The sequence below is a fragment of the Ursus arctos genome, unplaced genomic scaffold, assembly GCF_023065955.2.
Source record: "Ursus arctos isolate Adak ecotype North America unplaced genomic scaffold, UrsArc2.0 scaffold_26, whole genome shotgun sequence".
Taxonomy (NCBI): domain Eukaryota; kingdom Metazoa; phylum Chordata; class Mammalia; order Carnivora; family Ursidae; genus Ursus; species Ursus arctos.
The window spans coordinates 3,917,668-3,940,431 of NW_026622941.1; the positions used below are offsets into that span (position 1 = coordinate 3,917,668).

Sequence of the window (22,764 nt, forward strand, 5' to 3'; positions counted from 1 at the left end):
CATTGACTGTGAAATATAATAATCACCACTAATTTGAGGGAGTTAAAACCGTGACGGAATTAAACCTTCCGTTAGACAACACAGCACAAAAGATGAGAAGGGTGAGGCTGAAGAGCAATTAAGGAGCTTAAGATCCTTATTTTCCTTAGAAGGAATACAGAGAACTGGTGAACTTTAAACTTTTTTTAGAAAAACACAGAGGCAGGATAAATGTTTATTATTTTTTAGAGTAAAAAAAAAATCTCTCTCTCCAGATGTTGAGTTGCAAAACCTTATTTCAATATTTTAGACCTCTTCATTTCTTGTAGTACTTAAAACTCAATACATCCAACATGGAACATATTCTATTTTCTCCATCCCTAAATTAATCCCTATCTCTGGGCAGTTCTTGAGTTTTGGTCATCTTTGACTTCTCTCCCACACCACCCACAGCCCTGCCAGGACAGAGAATTTTATTTATTAAATGCCTCTTGAATCCAACCCTTTGCTACCCTAACACAGCCACTGTCCTACTTCATTTCTCATGTCCACACTCACCTCTTCTCTGGGCGTGACCCTGCTCCAGTCCCTGTTTCTGTTCTTCTCGCCCACACCAGATAGACAACAGCACTAAGAGGAAGCAGTTAAGATGACACAGAGGAAGTGTCTCCTGGGAATACGACCCAATTGTTGAGAAATAATCACATCTTAGCAACCAAACTTAGAATGCCTACATTGAAACAAACCCACCAGCTCCTATTCTAAAGAACCTAAGGTGGAATAGAGTTTCCCCTCCCCCAAATAGGACTCCTGGAGAGAAATGGCCTTATTATAATTTCTGCTTTAAAATACCTGCTGCGGGGCGCCTGGGTGGCACAACCGTTAAGCGTTAAGCGTCTGCCTTCGGCTCAGGGCGTGATCCCGGCGTTACGGGATCGAGCCCCACATCAGGCTCCTCTGCTATGAGCCTGCTTCTTCCTCTCCCACTCCCCCTGCTTGTGTTCCCTCTCTCGCTGGCTGTCTCTATCTCTGTCAACTAAATAAATAAAATCTTTAAAAAAAAAAAAAAAATAAAATAAAATAAAATACCTGCTGCATAGTAGCTATTCAATAAATGTGTGGAGAAAATAAATGACTGAATGAATTATATTTTTTAAACTTGTTATGTTGAATCAAAGATGTGGACGGTGTTTATATACAAATATATTTACCATGGCATTATTTATCTATAAGTAAAAACTCAAAATTCTCTTGACACTCAGCAATACATAGATACTTACATTACAGTTCATACATATATGCAGTTATTAAAATTAATTTTGTAAAATAATATTTAATGACATGACAAAACATTCATACTATATTAAGTTAAAAAAAGACAGGTTACAAAAAGTGCGTATAATATTGTTTTATATATATCCAACTGTATATTATATATACATATATCTAGAATATACACGTGTTTATATTATATAAATACACACATATATATATACACACACATACAAATGCGCAGAAAACATACATCAAAGTGGTACCATATCTAGATGGTAGATTTATAAGGAATTTTTATTTTCTTCTAAGGACTTCTCTATAAGTTCCATGCAATTTAAAATAAACATATGTTACTCTTGTCGTCCAAAAAATGTTATTTTCAAGCATGTTCTTTTAAAAATGTAAACTGATGATGTAGAAAATAGTCTATTAAAAGCAAGGAGGTTCATAGCAAAAAGCCTAATTCAAGTGACTTCAGCAAATTTTTTTAGCATTGTCTATATGATGGGTGTTGTGAGGGTATTCAAGATAAATCTAACATGATTGCTGACCTCAAAGAATTGAGAGTGAGAGTAAAGAACCTATGACAGTTATAGTATAGGACAATACGTGCAATATTATAGGCATGTACAATGTTCTAAAAAAATAGAGATGAGAGCACATAATTAACTCTGTAAGAGTTAGAGAAGGTTTCAGAGAGAATGGACTGGTGAGTGTGGTTTTTCAGGATGAAAAGGAGTGGAAGGGATGATGCGGAGGGAGAAGGAACCTCTCAGACAAAGAAACGGGGTATACAAAAAGCATTTAGGCATGAGACAACATGACATGTAAAGGGATGTACACATAGACCCAGTTAAATAACATCTAATGACTTCAAATGATGGAAGTATCATGTAGCAGTTAAAATTGGTATCTTTAAGTGCATTTCTGAGTTCAATATTTGGTGGAAGTATACAAAATGCAACTGAGGAAGAAAGGCCTTGTTGGCACGCTGTGGCAACAGGGAGTCTTTGAAAGGCTTCCGTATCAAAGGATCTGTGTTTTAGAGAAATCACTCTGTTTGTAATGTGGAAGGCGGACTTGAGGAGGACAAGACTGCAGGCAGGAGTGAGAAATAATGGTCACCTGACCTGAGGTAGTAACACTGGAGATGAAGAGACAAGAACAGATTACAAAGATACTTTGGAGGTTAAAATAGGCAGAACCTGGCAATTGATTAGAAGAGGTGAGAGAAGAGGCCAAGGAAAAGCAGGCATGTGGGATCACTCCCAGGTCAGACTTGAATAAGGTAAATGGAAGAAGCCTTCAATATTGAAAATATAGAAAAAGGAACCCATGTGAGAACACAGGGGATAATGGGAAATTTTAGGAACATGATGGGTTTGAGATTTCTTTAGATATCCAAGTGGATAAGACTTGGAAGCATTAGGATATACTAGAGTTTAAGGAGAACTGGAGACAGATTTTGTAGCTTAGAGGTGATGGTTGGAGCCATTCTTTTGCCTCAGCAGAGAATAACAAGTACAAAGGGCCAAGAATCCTAAAGAAGACCAAATTAACAAAGTGAGTAGTTGGGAAGACTATAGAGGAGGAGACTGAGTGATAAAAGTATGCTATAGAGATAGCACAGTGATTAAGAGTTTGGTCTTTGGACAATTATTGTATGATCTCACTGATATGCAGAATTTAAGAAACAAGGCAGAGGATCATAGAGGAAAAAATGAAACAAGACAAAACCAGAGAGGGAGACAAACCACAAGAGACTCTTAATCTTAGGAAACAAACTGAGGGTTGCTGGAGGGGAGGGGGGTGAGAGGATGGGGTGGCTGGGTGATGGACATTGAGGAGGGTACGTGTTGTGGTAAGTGGTGAGTGTTGTGTAAGACTGAAGAATCACAGACTTATACCCCTGAAACAAATAATATATTATATGTTAACAAAAAAAAGGGAAAGAAAATATGTACCAGAAACATAAAAATATTAGCACTCTACCTCTGGAATAAATACTGATGTTATATATATATTAAAAAAAAAAAAGAGTTTGGTCTTTGGGCACCTGCCTGGTTCAGCTGGTAGAGCTTATGACTCTTGATGTCAGCGTTGTGAGTTTGAGCCCTATGCTGGGTGTAGAGATTACTTAAAAAAAAAAGAGCTCGGTCTTTGGAGTTAGATCATCTGTAAATAGAGTGCTAGTTTCCTTATTTGTAAAACTGGATAAAGATAACATCTACCCATTCATGAAAAAATCCTCAACAAACTAGGAATAGGAAGTTACTACCTCAATATGATAAAAAGTATCTCTGAAGGCCTCCAGCTAGCATATTTAATAGTGAAAGACAAGAGCCTTCCTCCTAAGACTGGGAACAAGACAAGGATGTAGACGCTCACAGATTCTGCTCAACGATGTACTGAATATTCTAGCCAAGGTAATTAGGCAACAAAGGTATAAAAGGCATCCAGATTGGAAAGGAAGAAATAACTATCTTATCCACAAATGACATGATCTTGTATACGGAAAATCTGAAGAAATCCACTAAAAAAAAAAAAAGGTAGAATTAATAAAGGAGTTCAGCAAGTTCACAAAATCAATATATAAAAATCAATTGTACTTCTATACACTAGCAATGAACAATCTGAAAATGAAATTAAGAAAATTATCCCATTCACAATAAGATCAAAAAGAATAAAATACTTAGGAATAAACTGAACAAAAGCGGTGTAAGACTTTTACAATGAAAACTATAAAACATTGCTGAAAGAAATTAAAGAAGACTTAAACGAATAGAAAGACATCGCACGTTCATGGATCAGAAGACTAAACATAAGTAAGATGAATAGTCTCCCCTAATTGGTCTACAGATTCAACACAATCCCTATCAAAATCCCTTCTGCCTTTTTTGTGGAAATTGGCAAGCTAATTGTAAAATTCATATGGAAATGCAAAGAATCCCAAAACAATCCTAAGGAAGAAAGTTTGGAGGACTTACACTTCCTGATTTCAAAACTTACTACAAAGATATTCAAGACTGTAGTACTGGCATACAGGTTGTACAGACATACAGGTTGATGGAATATCATTGAAATAAACCTTTACATTTATAGTCAATTGATTTTCTACAAAGGTACCAAGAAAATTCAATGGGAAAGAAATCATCTTTTCAACAAATGGTGCTGGGGCAATTGGATAGCCTGAAGGAAAAAAATAATAATTTGGGTCCCTACCTCACATCATACACAAAAATTAGCTCAAATGGATCACAGACCTAAATGTTAGAACAAAAACTTAGGAGAAAACATAAGAGTAAATTTTTGTGGTCTTATGTTGGGCGAAAAGCAAAAGCACAAGGAAAAAACAAAATGGCAAATTAAAAACTTCGGCACTTCAAAAGACACAATCAGGAAAGTGAAAAGACAACCCATAGAATAGGAAAACTTATTTACAAGTCATATAGATATATGTGACTTATATCCTGAAGAACTCTTAAAATTCAATAATAAGCACAAATAACTCAATTTAAAAATGGGCAAAGGATCTGAACACACAGTTCTCCAAAGAAGATACATTAATGACCAATAAGCACATTAAAAAAGTACTCAACATCATTAGTCACTAGAAAATGCAAATCAAAACCACAATGAGATGCTACTTCCTACCCACTAGAATAACTATAATCAATAAGACAACACGAGTTGGTGAGGATGTGGAGAAATAGAAGTCCTCACACATTGCTGGTGGGAATGTAAAATGGTGCAACCACTTTTTTGGAAAATAATATGACAGCTTCTTAAAATGTTAAATATAGAATTACCATAAACCTAGAAATTTTACTTTGGTATCTACCTAGGAGAAGTGAAAACATATGTCTTCACAAAGACTTGTACATAAATGTTCATAGAAACACTATCCACAAGAGCTAAAAGGTGAAAATTTAAGTCAAATGCCCATCAACTGATGAATGGATAAACAAAGTGTATTTCTATGCAATGGAATAGATTTCAACAATTAAAAGGAAGGAAGTACTGAGACATTCTGTCTTATGCTCCATGAAAGAAGTAAGATGAAGGAACACACATTGCATGATTCCATTTATAACAAATGTCCAGTAGAGGCGGATACATAGAGACAGAAAGTGGATTAGTGTTTGCCTAGGGCTGGGGGTGAGAATGAGGAGGGACTCTAGTAAGCATAAAGTTCTTTTGGGGTGATAGAAATGTTCTAAAATTAGATTTTGGTGATGGTTGCAAAATTCTGCAAATATGCTAAAAATCATTGAATTGTACACTTAAAATAGGTGAATTTTATGGTATTTAAATTATACTTCAATAAAGCTGTTAATTTTTTAAAGTATTCTTTTAAGATTTTATTTATTTATTGGAGAGAGAGAGAGAGTGCATAAGCATGAATGGGGGGAGGGGTAGAGGGAGAAGGACAAGCCGACTCCCCACTGAGTGGGAGCCCGATGTGGAGCTCCATCCCAGGACCTGAGCCAGAAGTCAGATGTTTAACTGACTAAGCCACCCAGGTGCCTCAATTTTTTAAAAATATTTTTAAAAGAAATATGTCTATCACTAGCACCAAGACTGTGGTCTCCAAATACCATTTCCCACTAAAAGAAACCAGGACTTCTTGGAGAAACTGTTGATTCCAGGTGTGGGGCCAAAAATGTATAAGATGAGCCTAGAACACATTGCCACCCTGAAGAGCAGGGAATCTATCAAAGATTATTAGGATGATGTCAACAAGTCTCGACAGCCAATTTAAAGAACTCCTTCTGGCCAAAGATGAGACATTTTAAACATTAATAAAGATAGTAATTACAATGTATTAAAATACACCAAATGCATTTAAACCCCTGAGTTCATAATGATTCTTAAACAGGAAAAAAAGTGGTCACCTTTGAAGGGTATTAAAAAAAAACACATTATTTTGAAAATTGGTAAATAAATAGAACAAATCAAGCAATTATTCAGCCTTTTCTATATAAACTGTACCACTGGATAACAAAAACAGTTTATAAGGGGCAGTATCTCTTTACAGATGTTATGCCAGCTACTAAAAGAAGAAGCAATGATATAATAATACCATCATTTTTCAATTCATAATTGATCAGTGATAACATCATTAAAAAAAAAAAAGACAACCAGAAATTACATACCTCCTCCTGATGGAAGAACCTAGCATAATCTGAATCTCTAATCTGAATCTGATCAAGCCTCCAGAACAAACTACTAATTTATAGTAAATACAAAGAACAGAGGAATATGGTAAACAATTCATGAGGTTATAGTTAGCAAAATCCAAAATGTGGGAAAACAGCTTTGTTCCCTCAATAAATAAATCGCAAGGGAGAAAAGAGATGAGAGGGGAAATCAAAGTTCAAAAAAGCTAAGAGACAAATCAAACAATCATAAAGTAGGACTTTATTTGGATCCTGGTCCAAACAAACACACTGTAAAAGAAACATATGAAATAACTGTAAATTTGAAGATAGCAGAATATTTGATGACATTAAAGAATAATTGTGTGGGTGGTTGGTGTGATAATGGTATTGTGCTTATGCTTTTTCTAAAGAGATCTCATCTTTTACAGATATATACTGAATATTTATGGATGAAATTATATGTCTGGGATTTGCTTCAAAATAATAAGGGAGGGAGTATATGTGACACAAGACTGGCTATGAATTAATAAATAGTGCATTTGGTGATGGGTACAGGAAGGCTCATCACACTATTTTCCTGACTTCTTCATGTGATTAAAATTTTCCACAAGATAAAGTTTTTCTAAAAATCTACTTCACAACTTCGTAGAGAGTAATAAATAATTATATAGAGTACTTGTAACCATGGCTGACAGATAACCCTCAAACATTGTGTTTAACTTGTATATTCCCTTTCAATTAATCACACCTAAAAGTACGTTATGTAGACCAAGAGCCATGGCCCACATGACTTTGTCCACCTGGTCATAATTTAATAGTGCATTTGGTGATGGGTATGGGAGGGCTCATTATGTTATTTTCTTGACTTCCGCATGCGATTAAAATTTTCCACAATAGAAACTAAGCTCCCCCAGGCACTCCCTATTACATCCCATTTCCCGTTCTTCATAGCACTTCCTACTGTCTGAAATTACCTTATTTGTTTATTGTATGTTTCCTCCCACAAAAAAGGTAAGTTCCGTGAGATTGGGAACCTTGTTCATCTTACTCGTTCCTATATTTCTGGCCTAGAGTAGGTCCCCAGTACCTACTTACTAAATAAAACAAACAAATCAATGAGTTTCCATATTTGTTCTGTGCTTCCTCCCCCGAACTTACCCCTCTGCCTCCACCCTTTCCAACTTCTCCCCGAGGGCTTTGGAAAAGCCTCTGCACTGCAAAGACTTCCTTCTATCCTCAACCCTTCATTGAATATCCTTTTCATCTCGTTTCCTTGGTGGAAACCCGACAACATGATTTCTCCTGTGTCCTCTCCAGTGGAGCCTGCATTTTTCTCCTGCGCTGCATGACTCAGGGTCAGGCACTGCACAGCCTTGTTTAAACACTTTCTCCCCAGCCCCAGCCCCACTGCCACCCACTCCCACATTGGGCAAGCCTCTACTCACCCAGTTGAGCTTCAGTGTCATTGCTCTAGGAAATCTCCCTTGGTCCTCTGGCCCATACTGCTGCTGTCCAGGTTATACCTCCCACCCCACTGAATGTTCTCACCTATGAGAGCATTTTTCAACTCGCAACTATCAGCTTCAGTTTCCTGTCTCATCCTTCATCCCCATCCCCCCTGGCCCATAAGCTCTGTGGGGGAAGGAACTTGTCACAGTGCCTGCACATAATGGGCTGTCCATAAACATGTATTAAATGAAAGAAGTCAGAAGCTCTTCCAACAGTGAGAGAGACTAAACATGGTGAGACCCAACAGGAAATCTCTGTTACAGAACCAGTGAAAAGTGGTAAGAATCTAGACTGGGGGAGTATGGTAGGAACAAAATGGAGAGCTGGACATGATGCCCCATACTTGTCAACGACACATAATCTTTCTCGCCAGATCTCTCCACCTCTCTTCTGTTCACCTCATCAGCTGCCACCAGCGCTCACTCCCATCACTGATACCAGAAACCAGGGAGACTTCTGTCCTCATCCCACTCCATCTAATCAGAGACCAAACCTCATGTCCAACCGTCCTTCCCACCCCCCACTGCTTCCATCTTCGTTTAGACCACCTCCATGTCACACCCTACCTGTTTCAAGTAAATCTTAAGGGGCCAGCCGTCTTCAGGTCTGCCCTTCCTGCCTCCCTGCGGTATCTCTCCTCCACACAGTTGGAAGAGCAAACTTCTTTAAAGTGCAAATCTGAGTGTGTTATTCTCCTAATTAAACCCCTATGATGGCTTCTTATTTCTTTCATGGCTCTAGTCCAGGCTCTTCAGCATGGCAGCCAAGGATCGCACTCCATGACCCATCAGCTTCCCGAGGCTCTGGCCTACCCTCTCCCTAGCACATTTTGCCCACAGTGAGTGTCATGCTCACCCTGGTTTCCCTGCCTGGGATGTCTTTCCTGTCTGTGTACACTGCAAAAAACCCATCATCTTTCTTTTTGTTTGTTTTGACAGGAAGTAGGATTTATTGGTGGGCATGGATAGGGAGGGCGCAGTGCCGAGGTTCTCACAAGTGCAGACCCCACCATTTGTCCAAGGGACCATGATTAGGGATGTTTTTTACCTAGAACCATATGGGATAAGCTGCTTTTCAGCTACTATGTCTTCAAATTCCTCCACATTAAACTTAGTAAAGCCCCACTTCCTGGAAATGTGGATCTTCTGGCGGCCACGGTACTTGACCTTGGCCCTGCATAGGGCCTCAATCACATGCTGCTTGTTCTGCAGCTTGGTATGGATGGACAGGATGACTTGGCCAATATGGACCCTGACCACTGAGCCCTGGGGTTTTCCCACATACCTGTCTGGAGCCTAGATTAGAGATAACATGAGGTCAGACATCAATGTCTACTGGAAAGGGCTGTCTCCAAGGTCCCTTAGGGCAACCCATACAAGCAGCAAGCTGCATAGCCAAGGAGGCTCCTATTTGCCGCCATTGCACACTGGGCCTCCATGGGTAGAGAGCTCAGTCAGCTTAATTGGCTGCAGACCCATCATCTTTCAAGACCCAGTTCAAGCATCTCCTCTTATGAGGTCCTTTTTAATGCCTCTATTGTCCCCACCCATCCTTGAGACACAGCAGTCCCCCAAGGAGCCTTCTGCCTTAGCACCTCACCCCTATTTGGCACTGCATGCATTTCCATGGCTGTCTCACTCATTTAAACCATGGGCTCCTCCAGAGCAGGGACCATATCTTAGTCAGCTTTGCATCCTCAGTGCCCAACACAGAGTCTGTCACGTAGTGGGCACTCAGTAACCATGGAAAACTGGCTGCAATCCTAGGAAGCTCTGAGGTTACACCTGGGTGGTGGGGGAATGATCTGCTGCCCTCTCCTGGCAATGTGAGGCATTGTCCTAACCACAGACAACACCCCACCTTGAGAGAGAGAGAGAGAGAGAGAGAGAGAGAGAGAGAGAGAGAGAAAGAAAGAAAGAAAGAAAGAAAGAAAGAAAGAAAGAAAGAAAGAAAGAAAAGAAAGAAAGAAAGGTTGGAGGAAGGGGAAGCTGCGAAAGGGGAGGATGGAGAATGGATTGGATTGAGGTCTTGGTGGGACACCTTTGTCAGCTCCCACACAGTTCCCATGTCCATGCAAGCTAGGATACAGAAGCCAGGTCAGTGCTTCCAGAGGAGGGCATTTCCTTAGAGTGGATCTGTCCCCCACACTAACTATAAACTCTCCAAATTATACCGTATTTGTTTCCCACTCTGTCCTGTTGTCCTTGTTGTTACTATTTCTCCTGCTTTCATTCATTTTAGTAGGCGATCACTAATTTTTTCCTCCATTGTTATGTGTGTTTTTTTTTCTTGTGCATGGAAAGACTGAATTTGACCACTAATTTCTCGATTTTAACTCGGCTTCCCACTGGTAGGAGGTGGTCTCTAGTGTTCAGGGTATCTCAGCTTTCTGCCAAAATCCAACCACCAGTGAGGATCCCCCCACCCCTCACTCCTTCCACAGCTTCAACAAGCCATGTGACATCATGGCAGGGGAGGGTGGCTCTTGGGGCTGCAGTCTCACTGTCTGTATTTTGACATGTGGAAAGTTGCCTAACACCTAACATGAGACATGGACTTGGGGAAGAAGCTCGGGGCTGAAGACAGAGGCTTGTGAGGAACGCACCCAGACAGGTAAAGACTCAGAGCGGCTCAGATAGCCCACGTGCAGAGAAACAACACCTCTTACTCATCTTGGAGTCCTTAATGTTTGTCATTCAAGATACTCAGTAAACATCTACTGTCTGGTGAAATATCGAAAGGAGAGTACACACACACACACACACACACACACACACACACACGAAAGAAAAAAGGGACTAGGGACCAGAAGCCCAACTTCTGACAGTATGAAATATTAGCGCTGGCTGATAGGTTTGCCCTAAATTTAGGAATTCAGACTACTAGAAAGGAAATGCCTTTTTCGATGAACAAGTGTTCTCTTCTGGGCCCCCAAAGAAGTCCTCCTCACCTCCTACTTAGTTCCAGCCACTCATCCTACCCGGAAGGGTTTAGTGAACAACTTTTGGGACGGCCTCATCCACAGTCTTCGTGTAGACCAGCTCCTGTCCCCAAGTGGTTTACAATATATTTGGTGAGACGTCGCACACATGAAGACAGATTGCTCCCTGTCCTCAAGAAGTATGTCACGTCACTGGAAGACAAGGTGTCCAGCCGCACTGCCTTTCCAGAATTAGAGGACCGCATGGTATACGATGAAATAGTAAATGGGCAATCGCTGGGCACTGAAAATGTACAGTATAGAAAATAAGTATTATTTAGGTGGAGCTATCAGGGAAGGCTTCCTGGAGGAGGTTATGTTTGAACTGCCCTAGGCTAGGTAGAAGTAGAATCGAGAATGGAAAATTCCTTGGCCAGGGGTCTGGAGGTATCCTGGGTTCCAGGGATGGAAGTCTTTTTTTTTTTTTTTTAAAGATTTTATTTATTTATTTGACAGAGATAGAGACAGGCAGCGAGAGAGGGAACACAAGCAGGGGGAGTGGGAGAGGAAGAAGCAGGCTCCTAGCGGAGGAGCCTGATGTGGGGCTCGATCCCATAACGCCGGGATCACGCCCTGAGCCGAAGGCAGACGCTTAACCGCTGTGCCACCCAGGTGCCCCAGGGATGGAAGTCTTGGTCAAAGCTTAAGAGCTGGGGAGACGCGGTGTGACGTCTGTGCCATCAGAGCCACAGAAGTAGAGAAGACAAAGGTGTATACCTTCCAAGATCCCAGATGGCATGCTTTGGCCTCCTTTGCAAAAGCCCCCCCGCCCCCAACAAACCCCATGCCCGTGCAGGGTATAGTGAAATGCTGCTGCGTCAGAGGGAAGCGCGGGCCAGGCTGACGGCACCGCCTCAGAAGGTCCTCAGTGAGGTCCGAACCCGTGCGGAGAAGACGGACAGGGTGGGGCATGCTGGGCCATCTGGAGAGCCAAGGCGTCCCAGACAGATGAGGGGGCCGTGACCTCCCAGAGTCCCTAGTCGCCAGCATGCCTGGCTCGCTTTGCCACCAGACCGAGAGCGAGAGGCCCGAAAGTCTCTTCTCACTGCGGGTTTCACCCCCGCCTCGCCGCCCCTCCCCCATACTTCCAGGGAACCCCCTCAACGCTCCAATCTGAGCTGGTTCTCAAGGCCACAGTCCTCCACTTGCACCAGGTTACCTCACCTCCTGCTCTCCAACACCCTCTGACTGCGTCGGAGACCCGTCCGCTCTGTGCAGCAGACGCTCACGTCCACTTCGGGCAGCCTTCTTGTACTGCTCTCCCCGCCTGCACACCCTGCTTCCTCCACTCGGAGCAACATGGTAGAAACAAAAACAAGACTGACTTAGAGCGAGAAAAAAGGCTTAGGATCATTCCGTAAACCCTGAGCGCCGGCACACCCCTAGTCTCACAAAGCACTGCAAACAATACAAATTGGTTGTCTTACAGTTCGAGGTTAGCAGCCTAAAATCATTCTCACTGGGCTAAGATCAACGTGTCAGCTGGGCCACACTGCTTCCTGAGGCTCCAGGGAGAATTCGTTTCCTCGTCTTTCCCAGGTTCTCAAGGCTGCTTGTATTCCTTGGCTTACAGCCCCACAGCACATCAACTTCTTCTCTACCTCTGATGTTGACACTCCCACATCCCTCTTATAAAGACCCTTGTGGGGGTGCCTGGGTGGCCCATTTCGGTCAGTGTCTGCCTTCGGCTCAGATCATGATCTCAGGGTCCAGGGATTGAGTCCCACATCGAGCTCCCTGCTCCCAGGGGAGTCTGCCTATCCCTCTCCCTCTGCCCCTCCCCCTGCTCGTGCTTCCTCTCTCTCTTTCTCTCCCCAATAAATAAATAAAATCTTTTAAAAAATAGAACTGATTTTAAAAATCAATTGCATGGAAAAAAACCAGTTGCATGAGAGAAAGAAAAACTGGAGAATAGACATGGAGAAAACATAAATGTTTTCAAGCAATGAACCAGGGAAAGGCACACCATCAAGAAAGACATGGTGATGGGGTTAGAAGAATCCACCAAGGGGTGCCTGGGTGGCTCAGTCCTTAAGCATCTGCCTTTGGCTCAGGGCGTGATCCTGGAGTCCTGGGATCCAGAGAGCCCCGCATCGGGCTCCCTGCTGGGAGCCTGCTTCTTCCTCTCCCACTCCCCCTGCTTGTGTTCCCCCCTCTCGCTGGCTGTCTCTCTCTCTGTCAAATAAATAAATTCTTAAAAAAGAAAGAAAAAGAAAGAAAGAAAGAAAGAAAGAAAGAAAGAAAGAAAGGGAAAGAGAGAGAAAGAAAGAAAGAAAGAAAGAAAGAAAGAAAGAAAGAAAGAAAGAAAAAGAAAGAAAGAAACTCACATAGTTTAAAAAAAAAAAAAAAAGTACCCACCAACAAGGAAGAGTGGGTTTGTTTGTCTCAATGTTCAGAGAGGGAGGGTGACAGAGGTTGGAAATGCACCTCTTTGTTTCATGAGTAAGAGATGGAAAAGAAAAAAGAAAGAAGTAGAAAGCTAAGAAACTGAGCAAAGAAACAAAGAAAAGAATGCCAGTGTCTAAAAGACTGACAGAGTCCAGGAGCAGATCAGACACCTATCTACAGGAACTCTTAAAGAATTACCCTCAAGGAGAGATGAAGCTCCAGCCATTCTTTCAAACCTCTCAAATACCTGCAATCTGAGAAGGGAATAGATGGACAGAAAGCAGATGAGCCGTTGCCAGGGGCTGGGGGCTGGGGAGCGTTGGGAAGTGATAGCTAAAGGGTACAGGCTGTCTTTATTGGGCAGGATGAAAATGTTCCAAAACTGGTTGTGCTGATGGTTGCACAACTCTGTGAATATACTAAAAGCCACTGAATTTGTACACCTTAAATGTCTAAATTCTATCTCAATAGAGCTGTTACCAAAAGAAATCAATTGCATGTTTGCAGTATGAATGTATTTAACACTGCTTACACCATACACCTAAAAATGGTTAAAATGCTATATTTTGTTATGCATATTTTACAGTAATTAAAATAAATAAAAACAAAAAAATCAATTGCATTCCATATACTGACAACAAACGATTAGAAAGTAAACTTTTAAAAATAGCATTTGCAATAGCACCAAACTCCAAAAAAATGCCTAGGAATAAATCTAATAAAAGAAGTACAAGACCTTGGGATGCCTGGGTGGCTCAGTTGGTTGAGCGTCTACCTTTGGGTTGGGTCATGATCTCAGGTCCTGGGATTGACCCCTGCATGGGGCTCCCTGGTCAGCAGGGAACCTGCTTCTCCCTCTCCCTCTGCCCCTCCCCCACCCCCACTGTGCTCTCTCTCTCTCTCTCTCTCTCTCCCTCTTTCTCAAGTAAATAAATAAAATCTTTAAAAAAAAATACAAGACCTCTACACTGAAAACGTGAAACACAAGACACTGCTGAAAAAATTAAAGAATACCAAAAAAAAAAAAAAAAGGAGGAATATATCATGTTCATGGATTGGACAACTCAGCATTTGGAGATGTCAAATCTCCCTAATTTGATTTATAAAAACACTGGAATCTCAATTAAAATCTCAGCATTTTTTTTTAAGATTTTATTTATTCATTTGACAGAGAGAGAGAGACAGCCAGCGAGAGAGGAACACAAGCAGGGGGAGTGGGAGAGGAAGAAGCAGGCTCCCCATGGAGCAGGGAGCCCGATCCGGGGCTCAATCCCAGGACCTGGGATCACGCCCTGAGCCGAAGGCAGACGCCCAACGACTGAGCCACCCAGGCACCCCAAAATCTCAGCATTTTAAAAAGATATTGACAAGGTAAAATGTATATGAAAAAAATCAAAGAATAGAAATACCAAGGCAATCTTGACACAGAAGAATAAAACTGGAGGACTTAACACTACCTGATATCAAACTTATTTTAGAGCCAGAGCAACTAAGATAGGAAGGTATTGATTGGCACAAGGATAGATTAACTGACCAATGGAACAAAATAGAGTCCACAAACAGGCATAAACATATGGTCACATGGGACAGATGACAAAGGAGCTCGAAAGCTACAGTAATCAGGACAGCGTGATATTGACAAAACAATCGGCAAATAGATCAATGGAACACAACAGGGAGCCCAGAAACAGATCCACATAAATACAGTCAACTGATCTTTCACAAAGGAGCAAAGGTGATACAACAGAGCAAAGACAGTCTTTTCAACAAATGGTGCTGGAACAACTAGATATCTATATGCCAAAACATGAAATCCAGATACGGACCTTAAACGCTTCACGAAACTAACTCGAACTGGATCACAGAGCTAAATGTAAAAGGCAGAACTACAAAACTCCTAGAAGGTAACACAGGAGAAAACCTAGAAGACCTTGGGTATGGCGATGAGTTTTTAGGTACAACACCAAAGGCACAATCCATGAAAGAAACAATGGATAAACTGGACTGCATTACAATTAGAAACTTCCGCTCTCCAAAAATCAATGTCAAAAGAATGGAAAGACAACCCATAGGCTGGGAGAAAAATATTTGCAAAACACACATCTGATATTGGACTGTTGTCCAAAATATACAAAGAACTCTTAAGACTTAACAATAAGGGGCACCTGGGTGACTCAGTTGGTTAAGCGTCTGCCCTCAGCTCAGGTCATGTTCCCAGGGTCCTGGGATCAAGTTCCGCATCAGGCTCCCTGCTCCACAGGGCGTCTGCTTCCCCCTCTCCCTCTGTCCCTCCTCTGACTTGTGCTTTCTCTCTCTCACTCTCTCTCTCAAATAAGTAAATAAAATCTCAAAAAAAAAAAAGACTCAACGATAAGAAAACAAACAATTCTGAATTTAAAATGAGCCCAAACCTTGACAGACACCTCACTGAAGATATACAGATGGCAAATTAGCATATGAAAAGGTGCTCCACATCATATGTCACAGGGAAAAGAAAATTAAAACCAGACAGCACTACATACCTACTAGAATGGCCAAAATCCAGAACACTGACAAAACCAAATGCTGGTTAGGATATGGAGAAATAGGAAAGAGAGTTCCTAGTTGTCACTGGGGGGAATGCAAAACAGCCACTTTGCAATCTAGTTTGGCAGTTTCTTACAAAACTAAACATACTCTTATCATACAGTGATTTACCCAAAGGAGTTTAAAACTGATGTCCATACAAACACCTGCACATGGGTGTTTACAACAGCTTTAGTCAGTTCTTCAATAAACTGAATACTGTTATTCAATAACAATATCATTGCCAAAACTTGGAAGCAGTCAAGACATCCCTGGGGCACCTGGGTGGCTTCGGCTCAGGGCGTGATCCCGGCGTTATGGGATCGAGCCCCACATCAGGCTCCTCCGCTGGGAGCCTGCTTCTTCCTCTCCCACTCCCCCTGCTTGTGTTCCCTCTCTCGCTGGCTGTATCTATTTCTGTCAAATGAATAAATAAAATCTTTAAAAAATAATAATAATAATAAATAAAAAATAAAGTCTAGGGGCGCCTGGGTGGCTCAGTCGTTAAGCATCTGCCTTCAGCTCAGGTCATGATCCCAGAGTCCTGGGATCGAGCCCCGCATCGGGCTCCCTCCTCAGCAGGAAGCCTGCTTCTCTCTCTCACTCCCCCTGCTTGTGTTCCCTCTCTCGCTGTGTCTCTCTCTGTCAAATAAATAAAATCTTAAAAAAAAAAAGAAAGAAAGAAAGAAAGAAAGAAAGAAAGAAAGAAAGAAAGAAAGTTAACCTCTTTTAAAAAAATGAAAATAAAAATAAAATCTATTAAAGAAAATCTCTAACCATAAAAAATACATTAGTAAATTGAACTTCATTGAAATTAAAATATTCACCGAAACATACCATTATGTGAGGGAAAAGGCATGCTACAGACCAAAAGATTATTGCAATATCTGTCAAAGCAAATACAGTTTTTTAAGATTATTTATTTATTTATTTGAGAGAGAGAGAGCAGGAGTAGGATTGGGGAGGGGCAGAAGGAGAGGGAGAAGCAGACTCTCTGCTAAGCAGGGAGCCAGATGTGGGACTCGATCCCAGGACCCTGAGATCATGACCTGAGCTGAAGACAGACGTTCAACCGCCTGAGCTGAAGGCATACATTTAACCGACTGAGCCACCCAGGTGCCCCTGTCAAAGCAAATCTTACCTAGAATATAGAAAGAAACTCCAAAATTAATAACAAAAAGATAGACAATGTAATCTTTTTAAATGAGCCAAAGATAGGAACAGGTACTTCACAAAGATTTGAAGGAGCTACCCAGACGGCCAATAAGTATACGAAAAGGTATTTGACTGCATTAATTATCAAGGGAATACAAATTACACGGCACTACATCCCCCAGATAAGCTGCATTTAAAAGGACTGACGATACCATGTTTTGGCAGGAATGTGCAGGAACCGGAACTCTGACACTCTCGGTGGGAGTGTAACTTGATACCACGATTTCAGAAAATTGGCAGCATTACCAAAGCTAAGTATAAGAAAAACCCATGACCCAGCAATCCCATTTCTTAGGTACATACCAAACTGAAATGAGCACTTGTGTCTCTAAAAGTCATGTGTAAGAATGTTCATAGAATAGGGCGACTGGGTGGCTCAGTCAATTAAGCATCTGCCTTTGGCTTAGGTCATGATCCCAGGGTCCTGAGATCGAGCCCCACATCAAGCTCCCTAGTGACACCTTCTCCCTCTCCCTCTGCCTGCCCTCCCCCTGCTTGTGCTCTCTCTCTCTCAAATAAATAAATTTTTAAAAAATCTTTTAAGGGGTGCTTGGGTGGCTCAGTCGGTTAAGTGCCTGCCTTCCACTCAGGTCATAATCCCAGGGTCCTGGGATCGAGCCCCAGCCCCTGCTCAGTGGGGAGTTGGCTTCTCCCTCTTCCACTCCCCCTGCTTGTGCTCTCTCCCTCTCTCATTCTCTGACAAATAAATAAAATCTTAACAATAAATAAATAAAAGTATATCATTATCCATCTTTCAAGATCTTTCTCAAGTTCTACCTCTTTTTGAGGCCTGCCCAGCATACTTTTCTCCTTACCAGATCTGGGCATTTTGCACTCCGAAAAAGTGCCACTCTGGTCAGCCCTTTTTGTTGCTCTAACTTTTCTACGTAAGCACCTCAAGGGTAGGATAATTCTGTCGTAGACTCTAGGCACCCCACAATCCCTACTGCTGACCTTGGAACCCAATACGTGCTCAGTAAATATCTTTACATCAACTGGCCATTTCTAGGAAGCTGTGATGGTAAGCATTAGGGGGCGCCAGTCTTGAGGACGGGCTGAGGAATGTTCTCCATAAGCCTATCTTTCCTTTCCATGGGAAAGAGAGGCTAGTTGGGATGTCAAGCAATTGATCAGTGAAGGAGCAAACCAAGAACCCCTTTATAAAAGGGTACCCTTTTCCCCAAAGGTGTATGAGGCTCTGTCTGTCTGGTCTATCCCAAAATCTGTGTGAGTATTCCCACCCCTGGCTTAAGGCTCCATGAGGAAATCAAACCTGAGCAAGTAAGCCCAAGGGAATACCAGATAGTTCCCCTGCAGGTGGATAGTTGTGGAGAGGTTAAATGCCATCATGTGAAAGGTTTAAGACAGATGCTCTGAATACACATTTTGGATAAATGTTGAAGGAATAAATATTAAAGTCTATATCTGACTAAACTAAAGCTATTACCAACATAGAATGAACTTCCGTAATACAAGAATAAATCCAAACTCCCGTATGAACTTTTTATAATTACAGCTTAAACATTTAAAAATGTTAGCAGACCCATTATAGAAGTTTGACACTGTACTGAAGGAAGAATAATTTAATTTCTCAGTAATGACAGTTGCTGGGCTGCTCCTGTGGTCATTACGGTGCACATTTACGATATTAAATATACATTTACTTTCAACCAAGGGCAACAGAGGGCAAGATTTTATTTTTCTCAAACGATAATCCTCATTCTAGTTACGTTAATTAGACAGGATGACACCTACACAGGCACCTAACCTTTAATCACACTCAAGTTTGGGAAACTAGAAACAACGCCCAGGTAAGTACTTAGCTATACGATCCCCTGAAAAACAAGGCCAAAGTCAAATTTCAGTGCACCCTTAGATACAGAAGGATGAAAACTGGCTGCTTTTTGTCACGCTAGGAGCAAAACAAAAAACATACGTATTTATCTGTGGTAGGAAATTCGATTTTATGTTTAAAAGGAAGAAGAACAACTCTTTCACTTAGCAGGACAACCACTAAATACTCTGTCCTATCCCCAGGGAGATCAGATAATGGTGCAGCCCAAGGAAATAGGAAGACCAAATCCTTACCTTCACACGGCTCCCAGTCCTTTTGGTATGACAAAATGTCAGCACACAAAGATGCTGTGAGTTATATTAGATAGTCAGAGTCATAACGGAGTGTTAGAGAGCAAAAGGTACAAATACGATTTAACATTAGGAGAGAAGCACTCCCCTGGAAATGAGAGCACAAACGCTTGTCCAGACCAGCGGACTCGCCCAGAGGGCCAGAGACAGGGTTCTCCAGGGCTTTTATTCCATATTCCAGCAATCAACTGGCTGACTAAATAAAACGTGGCATCCAGAGTGATTACCACTTACCTACTTACTATGGGCCATGCACTGCTTTAAGTACTTCACACCTAATCATTTAATCCTCAAAGAAAACCCCTCTGAGGTAGGTACTAGCATGATTCCATTTTAGAGCTCAGGAAAACTGGCCCAAGGCCCCATAGTGTGTTCAATGATGAAACTGAGAAAGTTGAACCCAAGCCAGAGCTCAAGAGCTTAACCTTTACACTATGCAGATTTCTTATGTGCAAACCTCACGCAAAGGTCCACCATTTTCCAAGTGTATGAAAATGGACTGGGGGCGCCTAGGTGGCTCAGTTGGTTAAGTGTCTGACTCTTGATCTTGGCTCAGGTCTTGATCTCAGGGTCGTGAGTTCAAGTCCTGTGTTGGGCTCCGTGCTAGGTGTGGAGCCTACTTAGAATAAAAATAATAGTAAGAAGAAAAGACCAGTAATCACTAAAATAAGTAAGTAAATATATGTTTCATGAACTATGGAGTAGCTGTTTTAGTCAGTAGTATAGTTTGCATTTTCTCAATCAAAAGATACCAAAAGTAGAAAGAAATTATGTAAGTGTCCTTAACATTTTTGGTATTACGTTTTTTAAAAATCCAGTATAGTTATCATAGTAGTTTTATATTAGTTTCAAGTGTACAATATAATGATTTGACAATTTTATACATCATTCAGCACTCATCATGATAAGTGTACTCTGTATCCCCTCACCTGGTTCACCGACCCCCCACCCACCTCCCCTCTGGTAACCATCACTTTGTTCTCTAGAGTGAAGAGTCTCTTATCTTCTTTGTTTGTTTTGTTTCTCAAATTCCACATATGAGGGAAATCATATGGATTTGTCCTTCTCTGACTGACTTATCTTGCTTAGCATTACACTCTCCAGATCCAACCATGTTGTTGAAAATGGCAAGATTTTGTTTTTTATGGCTGAGTAATATTCCATTGCATGAATATACCACATCTTTATCCATTCATCTGTCAACGGACACTTGGAGCACTTTCATAATTTGGCTATTGAAAATAATGCTGCAATAAACATAAGGGTACATATATCTTTTCAAATTAGCGTTTTCACATTCTTTGGGTAAATACCCAGTAGGGCTTGCTATTACATTTTTGACACAAATCATACTGGTAATGTTGTAATCCCTAGGCCAGGTGTATATTCCCAAGGTTCGTCATGTTGGTATGTTACATGCTGTGTGTATGTGTACATGTACAAACACATACACATACTTTGGAATGATTCAAATATATATATATACGTATATATACGTATATATATATTAAATGTTTAACAACATTGGCAGTCAAAGAAGGTCAAAACAGTAACTTTGAAAGACAGGAGGGTCTTCATGTCTGAAGGATGGGCCTACCATTAGGGAGGTGAATTAGATGAGCTCAGGAAGGCTGATTTTGGCAATAACAAAGCTTCTGACCACAGCATGAGTCATATCCAGAATAAGGTGGGTGATTTAAAAAAAAAAAAAAAGTATGCTCTCTTCTTCTAGCAAAAAGGAAAAATTTTGGAAGGATTTTGAATGAGTGGTTAATACCAGTGAAAATAATTACATTGTTGATCTTTAACGGGAATACTAATTTAAATAGGCTAAGAATGGGCTCAGTCAGGGGAGGTTAAGAAAAATATCTGCGTACTTTCTACGTGGAGTATGTATAAGTCTTACAATTAGAATATAATGTGAAGAACCTGGGAGGAGGGATCTAGAAACAATAGGGTTCTGGTCTGGGAATTCAAGGGCCCAATGCCTACTGCCCCTCCCCTCTCCCTTCCCCCTCTCAGCCCCTCCTGTAGTCATCCACTGAACAGGATCAGAACTTTTTCACTGGAAACCTTTCCCTCATATCCTTCCTCTTTCCCTTCCACCCCATCGATCCCCTCTCTAATAGACTTCCATGTGCTTAGCACTCTGCCCCCATCTCCACCATGATACCTGCCACATTAGAGTAATGATCATCATTCAGTAACCAGCCACTTGAAGGCAGGCACTGTGCTAGATACCTGCCATACGTTCCCTCCTTCCTAACCATCACAACTCCTCTCATTGACAAGTGTTACTATTCCCAGAACCTGCTCCAGTTAAATAGTACCCGGGTGACCCAACTCGCAGTGGCACGTGCATCTTAAGCACTCAATATGTGCTCATGAAAACTAAAAGATGTAGACTTATGCTATTTGCTTCCAATAAAGAAAAAGATGTAGAAAAGCAGTCCTCTAAAAGTGAACTTTTCTTTTCCATCCCAACTCATTCCTCCAGATAATATTCAATGGTCCTAGCATCAAAAGAAAGTAGCACAGGGGCGCCAGGGTGGCTCAGTCGGTTAAGTGTCTGACTCTTGGGTTTCAGCTCAGGTCGTGATCTCTGGGTCCTGAGGTTGGACCCAGGGATGGGCTCCTCGCTCAGCATGAAGTCTGCTTGAGATTCTTCCCCCTCCTTCTCCCTCTCCCTATTCTCTGTTCCAAAATAAATCAATAAATAAAATCCTACCCAAAAGAAGAAAAAAGAAAAAGCAATTAGCACATATTGGGATAGCCAAGCGCATATACCAAAAGCAAGATAACTGCCAACCCATCCAGCCAGCACCGTACCCACCACCCGTCTCCTGGAGTTTCGGAGAACCTCCACACTGTTACTTCTTACTCTACCAAGGGACGCATAGAAAAGAAATACATTAATCCCCCCATACCCTCTTAGTGTATCCCCAGTCATCTAATGAGACATGTGCTGGTTGCAGCTAAAGTCATTTGCTGTAAATTGCTGGAGGAAACGGTTTTATTTCTTCTGCATCCCCTTCCCTTTAGGCTCCATCGGAGAGGACTATAATGAATGATCAAATTACGTTAGGGTATTGCAATTTCACCTACAATGGGGTAAATTATGTACCTAAATGGGACAGTTTGCATACAACAGCACAGCGCCAGACACACAGCGAGGACTCCAAAAAAAGATTATTGGAATACAAATTTCTGTAGCTAATAAACTATTTGATACCACTCACCAGGCACTGCGTTAAGCTGGGGTGGAGCGCTGAGCAAAACCAACACTCTCTAGATGGTTCTTTTTTGTCAAAGGCTATTTGTTTAGGTAACTAGGTGCTGCAGAGCTCTGAGTTGCACACTCTGCACGCCGCAGGCAGTCGATAAACACTTGAGAACCAAATATTCCTTCCTGTGGGTCTTTGGTAAAATGGAGTGACTTTTTCGTGACTTGAAACCAATTTTATTTTAAAGAATTAATCTAAACGGTCGTTTTATTATTGCCGGGGAAGGTCTCTTTAATATGCGCCCCATTTAAAGAGTCCTTAG

The 22,764-nt window shown here is 41.5% G+C and overlaps 1 protein-coding gene and 1 non-coding gene across 2 annotated transcripts in view; both read right to left on the minus strand.

Moving 5' to 3' along the window:
- The window catches only part of LOC113258025 (uncharacterized), a 111,567-nt gene that overhangs the window by 73,721 nt on the left and 15,082 nt on the right, over positions 1–22,764 (minus strand). The window lies entirely within an intron of this gene.
- Positions 9,268–9,397, minus strand: LOC113258130 (small nucleolar RNA SNORA70). The gene has a single exon (XR_003317143.1). It is a non-coding gene; the product is annotated as a small nucleolar RNA SNORA70 (small nucleolar RNA).